Source organism: Carassius carassius, chromosome 43, assembly GCF_963082965.1.
Source record: "Carassius carassius chromosome 43, fCarCar2.1, whole genome shotgun sequence".
In the NCBI taxonomy this organism is placed as follows: domain Eukaryota; kingdom Metazoa; phylum Chordata; class Actinopteri; order Cypriniformes; family Cyprinidae; genus Carassius; species Carassius carassius.
In genome coordinates this window covers 18,654,892-18,673,490 of record NC_081797.1, presented here as the reverse complement: position 1 = coordinate 18,673,490, position 18,599 = coordinate 18,654,892, and the positions used below count along the sequence as shown (strand labels likewise).

The 18,599-nt window shown below is 40.8% G+C and overlaps 1 long non-coding RNA gene across 1 annotated transcript; it reads left to right on the top strand.

Annotated features, from left to right (window-relative positions):
• Positions 1–1,809: 1,809 nt before the first annotated feature.
• LOC132125459 (uncharacterized) lies at positions 1,810–18,338 on the top strand. The gene is made up of 3 exons (XR_009426918.1): positions 1,810–2,249; positions 2,646–2,691; positions 18,115–18,338. It is a non-coding gene; the product is annotated as an uncharacterized LOC132125459 (long non-coding RNA).
• Positions 18,339–18,599: the final 261 nt, after the last annotated feature.

Genomic DNA, 18,599 nt, shown 5'->3' with positions numbered 1-18,599 from the left:
CTCCTCTATAGGTCAATTCATTGAAATGTCACTGAGAGTCTTTCAGAGTCCAAAAGAGAACAAAATGAAGCAACAAATACATAATATGTATTATGTAAAAATATGTATTATATTATTACATAATGTGGTCAGTTTTGAGGAGATACATGGAATCCTGGCCTAATGATGAACTTATAGATCCCGAGGGGTTCAACAGCAATTAGTTGAGTATCTTTTTGTTTGTCCTAATGAACACCACAGTTAATGGCATCACAAAAGCTTGTTTGCTGTTAAAGACAAAGCAGCTATTATTCTCCCTCACTTGGTCTCTGACCTTGTAAACAAAAAAGCCTTGGCACCCTCCGGGTGCCATGTTGAAGAATTCACCAAATCGCGCATCTTTGCGGCCCTGGTCCTTTAAGGTCATTCCGTCCTGACAAGCTAATTTTTAATTTGGTTTTTGCATCATGCACAGCATATACAAATCGGCTGTCCAAATTCATAAATCTTGAATATTACAGAACCATGAGTTTGTGTCCACCCAGAATACAAGAACATAGATTTAAATTGGCATAAACATGCACTCAGCATAACAATCATACTTGCCTATTGATCTTCACACAATGAATGTAATGATGGGCAAAATTGGCATGAATATTCGCAAAAAAATCACATGAATGAGACATCAAGAGGCCACACTTGTATAGCACTCATAGTTTACTTCGCATAACCAGTTTTAACCCTTTCCGGCTTTCATGAGTAATATAATATTTTTTTTTCTACTGTGCCTTTAAGGCTACAATAAGTAAATGCTTCTGTTTTGATTGCATAATTTCCACAGTGTCATTCATCAGGACAGACCAGTTTAGATTCATACTGCATGAGCTACAAGAACTCTGCTGTACACTTCTGGAATGGAACAGGATGTAAGCATAGCTAGTTATGAGTTGAAGGGGTTCATGACAAACAACCTTAAAAGACCAACTTAGGCAAGCATAAATTTCCTTGCTGGAACAAGTTGGTTTGTGTTGGATTCATGTTGGTCTGGCTAATGGACTAGCCATGCTGTTCTCCAGCAAAACTTGGTCTTTCTGATGTATGGTCCAGCTGGTGGACCTAGGTCAGAGACTGATGTTAATCAGTGAAGTCTCCATTTGGTTTTTATAAGATGCTTGCACTCAGTCTTTACTCATGTGAATTGGCTCGACCAATTTGAAAATGAACTGTTTTTAGTGTTATTACCATAAACAACATTTATGATACTGCTCATGTCAAATTTTATTGCTGTTTTGAGATATTTTATTGAAATGAGAGTTTGGCAAACAGTGTGTGAGATTTTGGTTATTTCCCTATTCAGTTAGACAGGAGCTGTACATGCATGACTGAAAATAGCTTTCCGATGGTGCTTTCCAAAGAAGACCGAAGAGGGAAGAACAGCTGAATGCCTGATACCTACTGTAAGGCACACAAACTGGGAAACTCTTAAATAATTTTGAAGTCACCTGACATCTTTAACAGTGCACCTTGAAACAATGCTGTCACGATGCCAAACAACCTCATGGATGAAGGAAGCTTTTTTCATCTAAAGTAAAATTATCTTTTACAACCGTGACAATGAGATCAACTAAATGCTGATTTTTCAAAAGTTTAAGGTCATGGCAAAAGATCAGGGATCTCCAACTATGCTTCTGGAAAGCTACAATCCTGCAGACTTCAGTTCTAACCATGCTCAAACACATCTGCTTGTAATTATAAAGCAACTCTGAAGACCTTGATTAGCTGTTTCAGGTGTGTTTGATTGGGATTGGAGCTAAAATCTGCACGATGGTAGCTCTCCAGCAGCAGGGTTCGAGACCCCTGGTATAGACTCTGCACTATTGTACAGTAAACTTTCACAACATTCTTGAATAAATTATTTATTCGTTGCATGCTGGTCTGTTATTGTAAGGACATCGGCTTTACATTTTCACTAGCCCCTAAACAAGACACTGAACCAAACAAACAAACTTTTATTAGTTGCTTTACATGTCTGTTAGATGGCCTGTTGGATGGTCTATGGCAGGGTTCTCCAACCCATGCTGCTGGAGAGATACCATCCTACAGATTTCAGCTCCAACCCCAATCAGGCACACTTGAACCAGGTAATAAAGGTGTTCAGGGCTACTTGTGAAATGCATGCAGGCGTATTGGAGAAAGGTTGGAAGTCAAGTCTGCAGAAAGATAGCTTTCCAGGAGCAGCGTTGGAGATCCCTGGTTTATGGCCAATGAAGGTAGAGTTGGAGTACAATCCTTTTGCTGTCAATCTGAAGATCTAGCAACACCAGATTAGTCCAGTACAGGCTCATTTGACAAACTTGTCTGTTGCAACATTTTTGCAAAACAATATCACATTGCTTCTTACACGCTTGTACTAGCGAATTGCACTAAAAGGGCTTTTGATTTTTTGGGGAAACAGATGAACATGAATCTAGCAATATTTTATGTTATTTGTCTATTAAAAGGTTAATGCTCTATCAAGTTTGAAAATAATGTCGCACCTACAATAAACCCTACCCTAAACCTAACCGATAGTGTTAACAAATGCAAATCTGAGATAAAAGCACATTTGCTGAAGCAACCATGACATTTTCTCCTACAAGTCTTCAATGGTGACTTGTGTTTCACAGGACTAAAATCCCAGCATTCTGATTTTCAACTGCAGTGGTGCACCAGGTAGGCTACTAATCAAGTTTACCATGTCAGAAAACCAAAGTGAAGTCATAATTTGCCTGAAAAGGATTAAAATTTAGTGGTGTTTTACTGTCATTAGTGTTAATTTCAGCTATGTATAATCGGTTTGTATATGGGTACATTTTGTTTTTAATTTTGCAAAAATGCATGTAGGAGCATGTTTTTCCAATGAGCCTATATTGGACTTTGTCTAAGGCCCAATCCCATTTCTACCATTTGTTGTTCTTTTGGTTGGAGGGAAAGCAGTGGGGGGAAGGGCTAGATAGCCCTTCAAACAAAGGTTTTTTGGGAACCTACTTCAAACGAAGGGTTATAAAAATTATTTCAGCACACACTGGCTACAGCGGCAACATTGCTGTCCAAGTTAACAAGGAGACCCATAAATTTAGTTATTTTTGCCATTAATAAGGATTTGAATGAAAAACAAAACATTTGTTTTCTCCTAGCGGGCTCCTTGATGTTGATAAGACATCAAATTGACATCCTACATTGGCGTCAAAAATGCAAAATCAAACTGATGTCAAAAGCACTTATTCTTATTGTGAACAAAGATCACAGAACAACAGATGAATAATTACTGACGTTAGTCCATATCACAATCTGAATTTGATTTGATTTCGATTTTATGCCTGAATTTCATGGTTCCTTCCATGTTGTCTGCATCGCAGAAATCACAGGGTTCTAGATATATGGACAGTGTAAGGGTTTTAACTGCATAATGAAGTAACTACCAAGTGAAATAGCGGTGTGCCATGGATTATCCTCACAGACAAACAAAACTATGATGCACGCATTCTACAGTGGTAAATTTAATCAGGGCATTTGTTTTTCCTACCACGTACAGTAGTAGCCATGCATACACAAAACACAACTAGAAACAGTCGCATCAAAAATACATATTTTATTGAAACATTCATGTAAGTGTTGAAAGTTAAAACTTATTTAACAAGACATGACGTACCCACCTGAGAGTGACAGAACATGAGCTGGACACAAGGTCAAGGTTTGTTTTAGGATTGACAGTGCTTTTAAAGCAGAGGCTTCCCTGTCACTACTAGCATACCACCATCTACTGGTGTCGTGTTAAACAGCTGAGAAAGTTTTGCCATTGAATGGGCATTTTGAAAGGACATGAGTGCATGGATGTAAAATGGACATCAAGTTTTTGACGTCAGTTTGATTTTTAGGTCACGTTTCAGAAGGAGAAGTGGCAAGCAGATAATGTCCAAGGTCCCAGTTAAAAAAAAAATGCTTAAACTGATTCAGGCTGACAAAGAATTCATATTATGCAATAAATATCAATCAAATACACAAATCATTCAATACGATTTGTCAAATCAATGGCATGGTTTAACGTCTAAACCATGACATTGGCTATGTTTCCATCCAAAGTTTCAAATTAAACTTATGCGCAAAACCTGAATATCGCATAAAACATATGCAAATAAAGCACCTTGCAAATGTGGCACTGAATATCACTAAGAATATAGGAGAAGCCACTGAATATAATAATTTTCATATATGATATAAATAACTTGCAGCTTGGAGTTAGCAGACAAAACTCAATAATGCTGTCAGTGCTTTAGAAGGTGAATTATGTTGTTTGAGAACGCAGTCATGTAGGACAATTATACTTTGCTCAGGCATTTTACAACGACAAAAACAACATAAAGGTGCTGTAAGTGAGATTGGTCAGCTGCAATCAAGTTATCCCAGCTTATAGCGCAAAGTCACATGTGTGTGCATATGTTTTTTATGCACATTTATAGAATTTATTTAAAGGTCCCGTTTTTCATGCTTTTTTGAAGCTTTGATTGTGTTCAAAGTGTGCAATATAACGTCTTCATGTTTCACGTGTAAAAAAACAGTATTTTTCACACAATTCACTTATCTGTATACTGCTGTTTTCACTGTCATAAAAACGGCTGATGACTTCCTTGTTCTATGAAGTCCCTCCTTCAGAAATACGTAACGAGATCTGATTGTGCCAGCGGTTCCTGTGTTGTGATTCAACAGCAGCTTAGCGCACGCTGCCCTCCTGGAAACGCGATTGGGCTAGTTTTGGACTAGTTTTGAGAAGCAAGTGGGCAGGTTTTGTTTTGAAAACCTGGCAATCCTGATCTGAACGCACGTGCTGGAGATGTACTTATAATCACAGGAGCGTTTTTACTGAAGAGATGCGCATGAAAATCGCATTCGATTTTTTTGCACAGCCTGTCAGGGTTTTGCACTGTCACTTTGTTTTATGTTTGTTTCTTGTGTTTTAGTGTCAGCACATGGCCTTGTTAGTTATTTTCTCGGCCATGTGCTCCTTTAGCCCCTCCTCCTTGTTTCCTCTTTACCAAACCCTCTTGTTACCCTAGTTGGTCTAATTGTGCTCACTTGTCCCTCATGTATTTTCTTCCGTATTAATAGTGCACCTTACCCTTTTGTGTTTGCTGGTCCATCGTCATTCTCACTCCCTCTTTCTGTGGATGTGGCTGAATATGTGTCCGTGTCTCCCTGTCTGGTTGATCTTGTGCCCTTGTTTTGTCTAGTCCTTGTGATTATATGTTCTTGTCTTGCTCATTGTTTTAGTAATTTGTTTGTTCTTGCCTTTTGCTTTCATTTGTAATTCTATTTAGTTTTGATTCTTGTTTTGTTTGCTCATTCTCTTAAGTTGATTAAATTTGTAATTTCTTATTTTGTTACTTATTAGTTCATTGGTTTATATTCTTTGTCTTGGATTTAACTTTTGTTTTTGTGGAGCTTTGTCCTTTCTAGTCTTGTGTTCGAGTTCCTGAACTGTCCCCATGTGTCCTGCCCTGGTTCTACCAGCTTGGCATCTGGTCTGTCTCCAGAGTCAGTGGTTAACAAGTTTCTGAGCTCCGCTCTATGGTGCCTTGTGTGGCCTTCTCTATCAGCCTGGTCTTGCTGTCCCCTCTGTTGCCCAAGTATTCTGCCAGTTGTTTCCTGAAGCCTTCCCAGTGGCCTTCCCTAGCTGTTCTGTTTGTGTTCCTGTTGTGGTATCTGTTGTGCACTTCACTACCTCTTGTATCAGTCTGTATTGTCAATAAAACCTTGTTCTCTCACTGCAATTGGGTCCTTCCCAGATTCCTGACACAGCCCTATCATCTAGTTAACAAAGCTAAACAGCGTTGCCCTTTGTGTAAGTTACAGAAACCGTTAAACGCACCAACTTAAATAATAAAATACACTTACTGGTTGTGGTCCATAAACAACGCCTTCTCCAGACAAAGCGGGAACTGCTCCATCTTTCAAGAATAATCTTTGTGCAAATCCGGCATTAAACTGATTGAGGAAGCTGTCCTCAGCAAAATGTGCTGCACATAGTTTTACATGTGGATTATAATTTTCTGGAACGTAGTTAAACATAAATTGTAACCATTGATCTCGAAGTACAACGTCCCTGGGAAGCCCAAACAAAGGTGATTGGACTCAGAGATGAAAATAACAGTGTTTCGACAACATGGCGACAAACGCATCTCTTCCTCTTCTCCGTTGGAGCGCATCAAGACCACGCCCTGTATTTTGTGTATTCATGTGGGCGGAGGTTAGTCAAAAAACTGTTTTAGTGATTTCATTACTGCAGGAACTAGAGGGATGTAGTCCAAATGGGTCGTTCGTTGTAGGCGAATTCTTTTAAATAAAATATCTCACTTTGCATTGAACTTTGAGCTTTAGAATTTTACAGATATTATTTATACTCTAACAACAACATTACACACTAACTAAAGTTTAAAACATGGGATCACGAAGAACGGGACCTTTAAGTCAGTTATTTCTATGTTTTGCTGTAGTGTGTCAGTAGTAAATATCAGTTTACATTTCCAAACATTATTTTTGCTATTAAATGTTATAATCTACAGCAGCCAGTGCTCCACACAGAGATCTGATCTCACCATCATCAGTCTGTCTGGAATAACATGAAGAAACAGATTCAAACTTAGACAGACTAAATCCAGAAGAACTGTGGCAATGTCTCCAAAACATACTTTATAAAGTCTTGACTAACATTTGACGTCAAATTGATATCAAGATGCCTCAATCTTGTGTTCATATTTACGTTTTTTAGAACCATTAACAGACTGTACGATAGTCCAGCAAAATATTTTCATCTCTGTTCAGGACCCATAACCACCATAGACATTGAGGGCGACAAGTCCCCCCAAAATTAGAAATCACCAAACATTTTTCCCCCCTCAAATATGGCCATTTTGAGACAGAGATGCAAGTTTTGTGAATTATATGCATCTGTTTTTCTTTCTACAATGAGGGAGTTGCTGGGAAATGTAATCCAGCCATTTAGTATTAAAGTTATTTTCCTAAAGTTGCAGGGAAGCAGTGACAAGTTTCTTTGCTCCTGAATGTTTGTGTCACACCCCAGAACTGTTTGTTGTGTTTTCACTCCCATTGTGCTCTGTGACCTAGTTTCTGCATACCTGTCAACTCTACCATATTTCCCGGGATTCTCCTGTACTTCACCATTCTATCCCACTATCATCCCATTTAAACATCTTTCTGTATTTCTCCCGTTATTTTAACCTTTCTATAATAAAATTCCACTGTACATGGGTGTATTTTATATGGTTGCTACATTCGTCCCCGGTAAAACTCCTTTGAATTGAATGGCCCAAACCTCATTATATGAATTATCAAGTCAAAAAATTACAAGGTTGCGACAGAGTTGAGGTTCACCCCGGAGCCAGAGCCTCATATGATATCTGACCAGGTACAAGAATCGGCAAATGAACATGGGCCAGTGGATGAAGCAAGGGAGCAAGACGTGTAATGGTGTAGTAGTGGTGTATCCTTGCTGGTTAACCTGGTTTTCATTACAGAACTTGTCTATTTGTTGGTGGTTTGCTAGGTAGCCTGCAGGTTATACAGGATTTTTACATGCAATTATAAGAGAATATTGAGAGGTACCTTGATCATGTGAGGTGGCTGCCATTTGCACAAAAATAGTTTCTAAATGTGATTAAGCAGCATTTTAATAGTTTTACTTTCTTCTTATTGTGTTCTTTTTGCCAGGATATAAAGGATAATTATCAAAAGCAATGTCTATAACACAGTGTTATCACGCTTCATACTAAACCCAGGGTCTTCTGTGCCAACACATAAAACAGCAATGGCACACAAACCTTGACAGCCTTTCTGATGACTTCCCTTCCTGTTCACACACTCGGACGCCTGCCCATGTTTTGCTTCAGGCCGCATTTCAGATTGTTCTTAAATTTTCATCAGGACCTTTTCATTCTGATCCCTGGAGCTGAGAGGTCTTCTTCTGCCACAAGCCTCAATTCTTTATTCCTTTTGCATCATCCGCAACTTTTCGTGCCAACTGCTGTCACTTGTCAGAACTTCTTCAGTCACAGATTTCTACTATTGGCAGAGTAAGTGTTTATCGTGGTCTGTGAAAGAACACACATATAGACATGACAGCTAAAAACAAACTTTTCTACAATTAAATTACATGTGTGACTTGAATGAATAATAAAAACGCACAAATTAAATACAGCTGATTTTAATAAACAATATTTTATTAAGACATTTGTAATTATTTATTGTAAATACAAATTATTTTTAGATTCGAAATGTGTTTGTTTTATGTGCTAAATCAGGGCTGTACATGAAGTTACAACAATTATTGTGAGAACCATTATTAATAAAACTATATATTTTGCATTCAAGATATTCATTTTCATTAGATGAAATCTTTTTTTGCAAGACTTCCTTTGTGAAAGAATATTTTACTGAATCATTCTTGAGTCAGCTGCATCATTCTGAGTTGTTCTTGAGTCAAATTTACTTCTTGACTCATTCAACCATGAATCAGATCTTTTTTTTAAGGAAGAAATAACTTTATAATTGGCAGGCACATTGCACCTAATGTATCAGTTTTTACCCGTTCTTGCATTTTCTGGGAATCAAACCTGTGACCTTGAGGTTACTGGTGCAACAATCTACTGTTTTAACTACAAAAATACTAATAATTGCCAATGTGGCTTAAGATTTTTGTATCAGAGCATGTAGTATCCCACAGTGTCAGCAACCACACGGTGATTGAAAGAACCACTGAACTGTCCAGAAGAACAGATTTGTGGAAATGAGTTGGACTTCCTATCACAACCTAATTTTATCTTTAATATATTTCACTATGATACATGCACCTTTAGAACAGTATATCTCGTCTCATTTTACTTTTCCTTTGGGTCATGCAGGGGTAAACCGCCACAACTGCCGGCACGCCTCGCACTCGTAAACGACAGAGTTACTCACAATCATACGAGACATTTATATGATCTCTTCTCCCGCCTCTTCTTTGGGTTTTGGAACTGATATCAACGGACTATCTAAAACCCACATGGCTCATCAACGGGCCTCTGCATTTGGCTGAGGACACAGATGAACAAACCCTTTATTCCTCCCTAGCTCTAGTTATGGAGTCGCTTCCCATCTTTGATACAGTTGAGACTACGAGATAAAAGCGATGGAGAGGATGCCAAGTCCATGTGTCTGTGATGTGCGCTTAAGCTCAGTCTCCTGCAGATTGGCTACTCTTTGAAAAGAGGAGACAGATAGGCAATTGCCTTAATTTCCCTGATAAGACAATGAATAACTGGAATTTGTCAGAGATAATTGAGTGCTTTGCTGGTATGCTCCTTGCTGGAGTTAAGTGGAAATCCTGGTCACACCTCCCCCAAATCTTTTGCAGATGTAGAATCTCTATTATAAAAGTTGTCTAAGTGTGTCTTCTTGAATGCCTCGTGGTTTGGTGGAATAACTCAATTGCTTTAAATGAGCGCAAAATCTTTATGTGGATTCAGATGAGGTTTATGGGTGAACTGGAATTTGAACTCTGACATTTGACACAATCGCAAAACGTGATATGCGGGCCTTGCTTGTGAAATAAAAAATGAAGTCTATCATGCAACGGCGAGGTTATTCATTTCATTCAGCATGTGCATATCATACATTTTTATCATTATTATTACTTAAAGTTTTTTTTTAACAGCTTATTGACCAAAAATCCAGTGCACTCTCAGGGCTGTGTTGAGGCAGGAAAGGGCATCCGGCATAAAACATGTTCCACATCGGTTGTGGCGACCCTGATAAAGAGAGCAAGCTGAAGGAAGAGAGAGATTGACCAAAACCTGACCAAAATTTGATAAAACAATGGCGACCAATAGCGGGAAACCTGTTTGAAAACAGTAGCTAAATTAAGCGTAGAATGCTACTTATGCTACTTAATTTCTGCCATGGCTGTCATGATAGTAAGAATAGTATGCTCTTAAAAAAATCATAAATTTTGCAGTTTACTTATATATACAGTTTACTTATATTTACGTATATATATATTTATACAGTACAGACCAAAAGTTTGGACACACCTTCTCATTCAAAGAGTTTTCTTTATTTTCATGACTATGAAAATTGTAGATTCAGACTGAAGGCATCAAAACTATGAATTAACACATGTGGAATTAAATATAGAATTATATACATAACAAAAAGTGTGAAACAACTGAAAATATGTCATATTCTAGGTTCGTCAAAGTAGCCACCTTTTGCTTTGATTACTGCTTTGCACACCCTTGGCATTCTCTTGATGAGCTTCAAGAGGTAGTCACCTGAAATGGTCTTCAAACAGTCTTGAAGGAGTTCCCCGAGAGATGCTTAGCACTTGTTGGCCCTTTTGCCTTCAGTCTGCAGTCCAGCTTACCCCTAAACCATCTCAATTGGGTTCAGGTCCGGTGACTGTGGAGGCCAGGTCATCTGGCGCAGCACCCCATCACTCTCCTTCTTGGTCAAATAGCCCTTGATGCTTTCAGTGTGACTCTACAATTTTCATAGTCATGAAAAAAAAGAAAACTCTTTGAATGAGAAGGTGTCACGGTTGGTAAACCGTGATCTCTGGGTTTTGCACTTTGTGGGTGAAGTCTGTGTGTTACGCGTCAGCACTGATTAGTTTGTGGGCGTCTCCATTAATTGTCATCAGCAACAGCTGTCACTCATTACTCATCCCTATATATTGGCTTGTCTAGCGTCTTGTGTTCGTGAGAGCGTTGTTTCATGTTTGTAACCTATGCCTTGCTTTCTTGTGTGTTTCTGCGTTGGATGTCCGTGTCTCCCCGGAACCCCGTCCACTCTACGAAACCCACCACCAAGCAACACCACTTACATTCGGCTCGCTTCCCCGCAGTTCCTGTGTCACCCTCTCCTGCTGCCAACTCACCTCCGCCTTCCGGATTGGTCATTCCTCACCACCATCTTGGACTGTGCATTCCTCCCAGCGCTATTTGTGTCTCAGTTTTGTATTGTCTCATTGTCTTCATTTAATCTCATTAATCTCGCACTTGCTTCCTGCCACTCCTTCACCCAGTCGTTACAGAACGCTCTCACCCAAACATGGAAGCAGCGAGCACCACTTCACTGTCTGAATTCATTCACCACAGCGTCAACTGCATGGATCAGCAGCAGGAGAGCATCGTGAACACCGGACGTGCGATCCAAGCGCTGGTGACACAGGTGTCCGAGCTCACCCAGCGGATTCATCAGCTCGCTTCTCCCACTGCGCCCACTGCACCGCCTGCGCCGCCCGTCCCCCGGGAGACCTCCCAGGACCACTTCCGGCTGTGACTTCCGGCGCCAGAGAGTTACTCCTGTGAGCCAAACTTTTGCAAGACTTTCCTTAACAAATGTTCCATGCATTTTGCATTGCAGCCCCACACCTTCGCGACAGAGGAGTCCAAGGTTGCGTTTGGTCTTACCCTACTCTCTGGCAGGGCCACCTTATGGGGGACGGCGGTGTGGGAGAATCAACATCCGTGTTGCGCCTCGTTCCACGCCCTCTCCGAAGAGATGAAACGGGTGTTCGATCGAGCCGCACCCTGGCGGCCGCGCGGTGCAGTGGGATTGATTCCTGCATGGGCTGGCCGACCGTGTTCAGAAGGAGATCTACCTCCTCGAGCTGCCCCCAACGTTGAACGGCCTAATCGACCTGGCACTCCGGGTGGACGCTCGGATTAACCGCCTGGGTAGACAAGTCAGTCCTACACGCCATTACGTCTCTCCGGAAAGGGGCCGCTCGAGTCGAGAGAACATGGTCGGTCCCGTCGACGATCACGAACCCATGCAGGTGGGTAGAGCTCGGCTTTCCCGGAGGGAGAGAGAGCGGCGGAGGTCCCAAGGACTATGCTTATATTGCGGTGGCTCGGAGCATTCCATCCATCCCAGGTAAAAAGAGCCAGCCCGGTAGTAAGTTTGAGGCTACTATCGGGTGGGATCTCCGCCGGGAAGTCCTCAACCACAACATCGACTCTCCTTCCGGTGAAACTGCGGTGGGAGAACCACACTCACGACTGTCACGCCCTTCTGGACTCTGGGGCCGAAGGTAATTTCATTGACTCTCTCCTTGCACGTCACTTGAACCTTCCAGTCCTTCCTGTGTCTCATCCCATCCATGTCACCGCACTCAATGGCCAGGAACTGCCACACGTCACCCACTACACTGAACCCATAACTCTGCTCACCTCAGGCAACCACAGTGAAACCATATCTTTTTACCTCATGGACTCCCCTGTAGCTCCCATTGTTTTAGGTCACCCATGGTTAATCAAACATAATCCACGAGTGGATTGGGTTTCCAACACAGTCACATTGTGGAGTGAAAGTTGTCATGAGTCTTGTCTGGTTTCTGCTTGTCCTGTTGTGCCTGTTTCTGTCTTTCAGAAAGAGACCATGGTGTTATCAAACATGCCCGCAGAGTACCTGAAGGAGGTGTTCAGTAAGTCCTGTGCTGCTTCTCTTCCTCCGCGTCGTCCCTACGACTGTGCTATAGATTTAGTGCCAGGTAAGTCTCCGCCCAAAGGCAAGCTTTACTCTCTTTCTATACCGGAGAGGGAGGCCATGGAGAAATACATTTCTGATTCCTTGGCATCGAGGTTCATCCGCTCTTCCTCTTCTCCAGCGGGGAGAAGATTCTTTTTTGTGGGTAAGAAGGATGGTTCTCTGCGACCTTGTATTGAGTACCGAGAGCTGAACATCACGATAAAGAACACCTATCTGTTACCGTTGATGTCTTCAGCTTTCGAGAGGTTACAGGAGCATCCGTATTCACAAAATTGGATTTACGTCACGCTTATCATTTGGTCCGCATCAGGAAGGGGGATGAATGGAAAACCGCCTTTAACACCCCTAGAGGGCACTTTGAATATTTGGTGATGCCGTTCGGGCTCTCCAACTCGCCAGGGGTTTTCCAAGCACTCGTTAATGACGTGTTGAGAGACATGGTAGATCAGTTTATAAATGTTTACCTGGATGACATACTGATTTTTTCTTCATCTCTCCAGGAACATGTTCAACACGTCAGACGAGTGCTCCAGAGGTTACTCGAGAATGGGCTTTTTGTCAAGGCGGAGAAATGCGTATTCCATGCACAGTCTGTCCCCTTCCTAGGGTATATCGTCTCGTCCGAGGGAATACGTATGGATCCTGACAAGGTTAAGGCTGTGATAGATTGGCCATCTCCAGATTCCCGTAAGGCCCTAACAGCGGTTTCTGGGGTTAGCCAATTTTTATTGATGTTTCATTCGTAATTTCAGCCAACTAGTCTCACCTCTGATGGCCTTGGCCTCCCCCAGTACTCCGTTCAGGTGGTCGGATGCAGCTGAAACTGCATTTACCAACCTCAAGAGCTGCTTTGTTTCGGCTCCCATCCTTGTAGCTCCTGATCCCACACGGCAGTTCGTGGTGAAGGTCGATGCATCAGAGGTGGGGGTAGGAGCAGTTCTTTTCCAACGTGCTGCCTCGGACGATAAGATGCATCCCTGTGCGTTTTTCTCACATCATATATCTCCTGCTGAACGCAATTATGACATTGGTAACAGAGAATTGTTGGCCGTCAAATTAGCTTTAGAGGAGTGGCGTCACTGGTTGGAAGGGTCAGGGGTACCTTTCATTGTTTGGACCGATCACAAGAATTTAGAGTACATTAGAACTGCCAAAAGACTCAATTCCAGGCAAACTCGGTGGGCACTTTTTTCGGCCGTTTTGATTTTACTCTGTCGTACCGCCCGGGTTCCAAAAATGTAAAACCCGATTCTTTATCACGTCTTTTTGATACCTCCGCCCGCCCGGTGACTCCCGAGTGTATTTTACCTGAGAAAATAGTCGTCTTAGCACTCGTATGGGAGGTCGAATCGAAGGTCAAGACGGCCTTAGAAGGGGTAACGCATCCGCCCGGATGTCCACCAAATCGTTTATTTGTGCCGGAAGAGTTACGGTCCGAAGTTATTCAGTGGGGTCACTGCTCTAATGTTGCTTGTCATCCAGGGATAAGCCGAACCAAGGGGTTAGTTAAACAACGATTCTGGTGACCACTTATGGCTCGTGACGTCCACTCAGTTTGCGCCAGTGGTAAATCGTCTAACCGGCCTCCTGATGGGCTTCTTCAACCGCTGTCTGTCCCTTCGAGACCCTGTTCACATATCGCACTAGATTTTGTTACCGCCCTCCCGCCCTCTAATGGCATGATGGTCGTTTTGACCGTAGTGGACTGGTTCTCGAAGGCGGCAAATTTCATTCCCTTGCCCAAATTACCTACAGCCAAGGAGACAGCGGTCCTGGTAGACGTGGTTTCTGACAGGGGATCCCAATTCATATCCAAATTTTGGAAAGAATTTTGTAAATTGCTAGGAGCGACGGTTAGTCTGTCTTCGGGTTATCATCCCAGAGTAACGGGCAGTCTGAGCGAGCCAACCAAGATTTAGAGAGAACGTTGCGATGTTTGGTCTCCAAGAATCCTTCTTCCTGGAGCCAACAACTCTCTATGGTGGAGTACACTCACAATTCGTTACCAGTGTCAGCCACGGACCTCTCTCCGTTTCAGTGCAGCATAGGTTACCAGCCACCAGCTTTTCCTGGTCTGGAATCTGAAGTCGCGGTCCCCTCCGCTCACGCATTTGTCCAGAGGTGCCACCGCACCGGGCCCAGAGCCCGCATACTACCTCCAGCGTACAGGAGAATACATCCCGCCTTCCATGTGTCCAAAATTAAACCCGTGGTTTTATTCACGTATTAATCCGCCAGTGTTGGGGTAGTTACTCAAAGAATGTAATTAGTTACTAGTTACTTCTGTAAATTGTAATGAGATTACTTTACTAGTTACTGCATTTGAAAACTTCACTACTTATTACTTTACTTTTTTTAGGGCCCTATAAAATCCATTTTATTTTTTCTCAACTCTTTTTTAATGGTTACATTTAATTGTAAACATCAAAAAACATGTCTTATTAATTTAATTCATAACACTTATACATTTTCACAGCAGTTTATTAAAAGTTTAACCAAAATTACGTTTAGGGCCCTATGAAATGTTTTAATTTTTCTTCACCATATGTTTTATTTTTTAGCATGTGTAATTATTTACACATTTATTAAATTTTTCTGAAAATAGCCTTATGAATTTTTTTTTTCCCTTAGAAATTCTGTTGTGTGTTTACATTTTTCTGGTTATCAAACGAAGGCATAAACCATTCATTTAGATTTTCTTTTAAAGATAAATTGCATTTCTTTTTAGTTCTTGTGAGAAATATATTTTCAATCTGAGTATGAACAATAGACACAAACTATGCAGCAAATAGTGAAAACAACTGCACAAATTGTCTTCAACAATACAGTGCAAAAACAGTGCAAATGATTCACAAACTACACACAAAATGAGTGAGCAATATTCAGAGTGCAACAGAAAAAAAATAGTGCAACTATCTTTATGAACTGTATAATTATATAATGATTTACTTAGTATATATAATATAAATGATCGATCCGTTGGCTGTAATCTGTGTCAGAATCGATTTTACCGGGACATCGCCTAACAACCCAAGACATAAATCCTAGTGCTTTATCAGATATGCACCACTGTTTCATCCTTGTTTTTGATTTGTTTTATGTCAAAGTGTTTTTTGTGCTTTTTCTGAGAGTTTTCTTGCAAATGTGTTATTGTGTGTTTGTATTCATGCACTCACGACAGACTTTACTTTCACGTTGTTTTCGTTCATTTTCCAAAGCAATAGGCTATGTTAAGAAGTAGTTCAAAAGACTACTTATTGGTTTAATATGGGACAGTTTGAACCAATCTGGGCACGGGGGTGGGACTAAGCGCCAACAGTCATTTCTGTTTGGCTCAGAGGAACGAAAGCATTGGTTTCTTCTGACGAATCAATGTTGTCAAAATGCGATGAGTAATCACGTACACTACGGCACCTCTGTATATCCATATATATAATTCTATTGCATGATGCCGTGTCCAATGCACCCAGTAATATATTTATAATGATATTGCCTCACCGTGACCAAGTTTCTAGTCACACAATAGCCGTTAATTGATGTGTAAACATAGATGGTAACTCATGTATATGTATGACGTCAAGAAGTTGCAGAAGTTCAAAACAAGTGGTTTTGGGAGCCTATTAGATGCTCTTTTTGGATTCTGGAGTGAGTTTTAAGCTAAAAAAGTGACCGTGTATTTTCCTACACTAGCCTTTTTTCAACTACAAGATCAAGGAAGATTTGGTTCCTCGTGAGGTGACCTCAGAAGTAGTTGTTTCTCTTTTGTTAATCATACAGTTGTTCATAGGGAAACCCTCCAAAGACACAGCAATCTCTCCGGACCAACATCACAAAAGACATCTTGCTCCCAGACACCGACAGCTGTTTCTTTTTTCTTCCGCCACACAACCTTTATTCATTCCGTCCATGTATCCGATTTGTTTGCAATATAATCTAAAAGGAAGAAAACTCCTGAGGAAGTGGTGTGAGAGCTAGCTACTTTCCCCTCAAGAGGGGCTATTATTCTTTAACAGTGTTTAGAGTGTAAGGCCTCTGTTGTTTTTCATTACGAAAGGAATCACCTTGGCTTTGCCAAGGATCTTGATCAAAACCAGCCGCTTATGACTTTTAATTGAAGCAAGCTGGACCTCCATGTAGAGCTCAATCCACATAATGTGACAAGTTAGCCCATCTCTTTAACAGCGTTTCTTGAAAACAAAGCAGAAAGAAAAACACACTGAATGGCTTTTCTATTATGGCAATCTGTATTTGTCACAATTCAGCGTCAAGGTTATAATTAAGGAAACATAAAGCCAATTTGGCATTTGCCACATCTCAGGGGCAGTTTTACTTTTGTGTGTTAGTTATTTTTTTTTTTTCATTTAATTTTTTTTGGACTCCCTCAGGTCAGCTCTAGCTAAAATGAATTTGAGTGCAGTCTAGTTATGAAGGCTGGCAAGTTATGAAATCACAATGTCTCTGTTATTCTCCCACACATTCTCTTGATTCTAAGATGTTTCTCCATTTAAAAAAGCACTCCAGTAATCTCAAACATTTTCATCAAATTCTTCAGTGTACCAATTATATGAGCCAATCTGTTAGCATTCATTAAAAATACTTACCTTTGTCTCAATTTTTTGTGTTGTTATTTTTAAGAGAAATATCTGAGACAACGTTGATTGGCAGATGTTTTCTTATCCGTGACCTGAGATATAACCTGAATTTCCTTATTTTACCTTGGCTGTTGTGTCCCCTTGACACATTTATAAAACTAGTGTGGTATCCAGCACCCATGACCATAACCTTTGACCCCATATATTTTTCAGTTTGTGAATTATTCAGTGACAACTTTCTATAGAATTGTGTATAGGTTATTTTTTTGGCATTCAAACTGTTTGCCTTGTGCAGTGCAATTTGTTGTTTGCCAAATCTGAAGACTTCTCAAACAAACATCTGCAATCATCAGCCACCTTATTAGATACACTTAACTAGTACCGGTTGGACCCCCTTTGCCTTGAACTGTCTTAATTCTTCATGGCATTGATTCAACAAGCTGCTAGATATATTAAAATAACCCCTCCACTCCCCACAAAAATAGCCCCCACATCATTAAGCCCAAAGTGTACTTCACTTTTTACACATATGCGAGGAACAGTTTACAGTGTCCATGACGCAAATTGCATCATCAGAACAGTATGCGCACCTGATTTTTGTAACTTTGCGTACTTTAAACAGTCAGGTCGCACGTGCACTTAAGTTATTTTGCAGCAATACGTTTTTTCACATGGTGGCATTGAAGGCTACGCATTCAACTGTACTAATACGCTAGCCGTACGCATATGAAAATGAAGTATACTTAGAACCTTACTCCACCATTAGCATTTTGAAGCACTGGTACCTTTTATGGATGGATCTGTGCTTTCATGTTATGCAAAATTCTGAACCTACCATCTGAATGTCCTAGCAGAAATCGAGACTCATCAGACCAGACAACCTTTTTCCAATCTTCTGCTGTCCAATTTTGGTGATCTGTGCAAATTGTAGCCTGAGTTTTCTGTTCTTATCTTTAAGGAGTGGTACCCGGTGGGGTCTCCTGCTATAGCCCTTTGGCTTCAAGGTTTGATATGTTACGCATTCAGAGATGCTCTTCTGCATACACCGGTTGTAACAAGTGGCTGTTAGAGTTACTGTTGCCTTTCTGTCAGTTCAGTAACCATTTTCCTCTGACCTCTGCCATCAACAAGGTACTTTCGCCCACAGAACTGCCACTCACTTGATATTTTCTCATTTTCAGACCATTCTCTGTAAACCATAGAGATGGTTGTGTGTGAAAAGTAGATCAGATGCTTCTGGTATACTGAGGGGCATTTACACAACACAGTTTTTAAGATGATAGTGTTAACATCTCTATTTAAACTTTTTTAACATAGTGACATCACCAACTACTAGCCCGACATTCATAAAATAATACAGTGTTTTTAGTAATTTCTGTCATCCATGAGAATGGGGATCATTTTGAGACCATTTTTGTCTGTATGTGAAAAATGTGAAGGAAA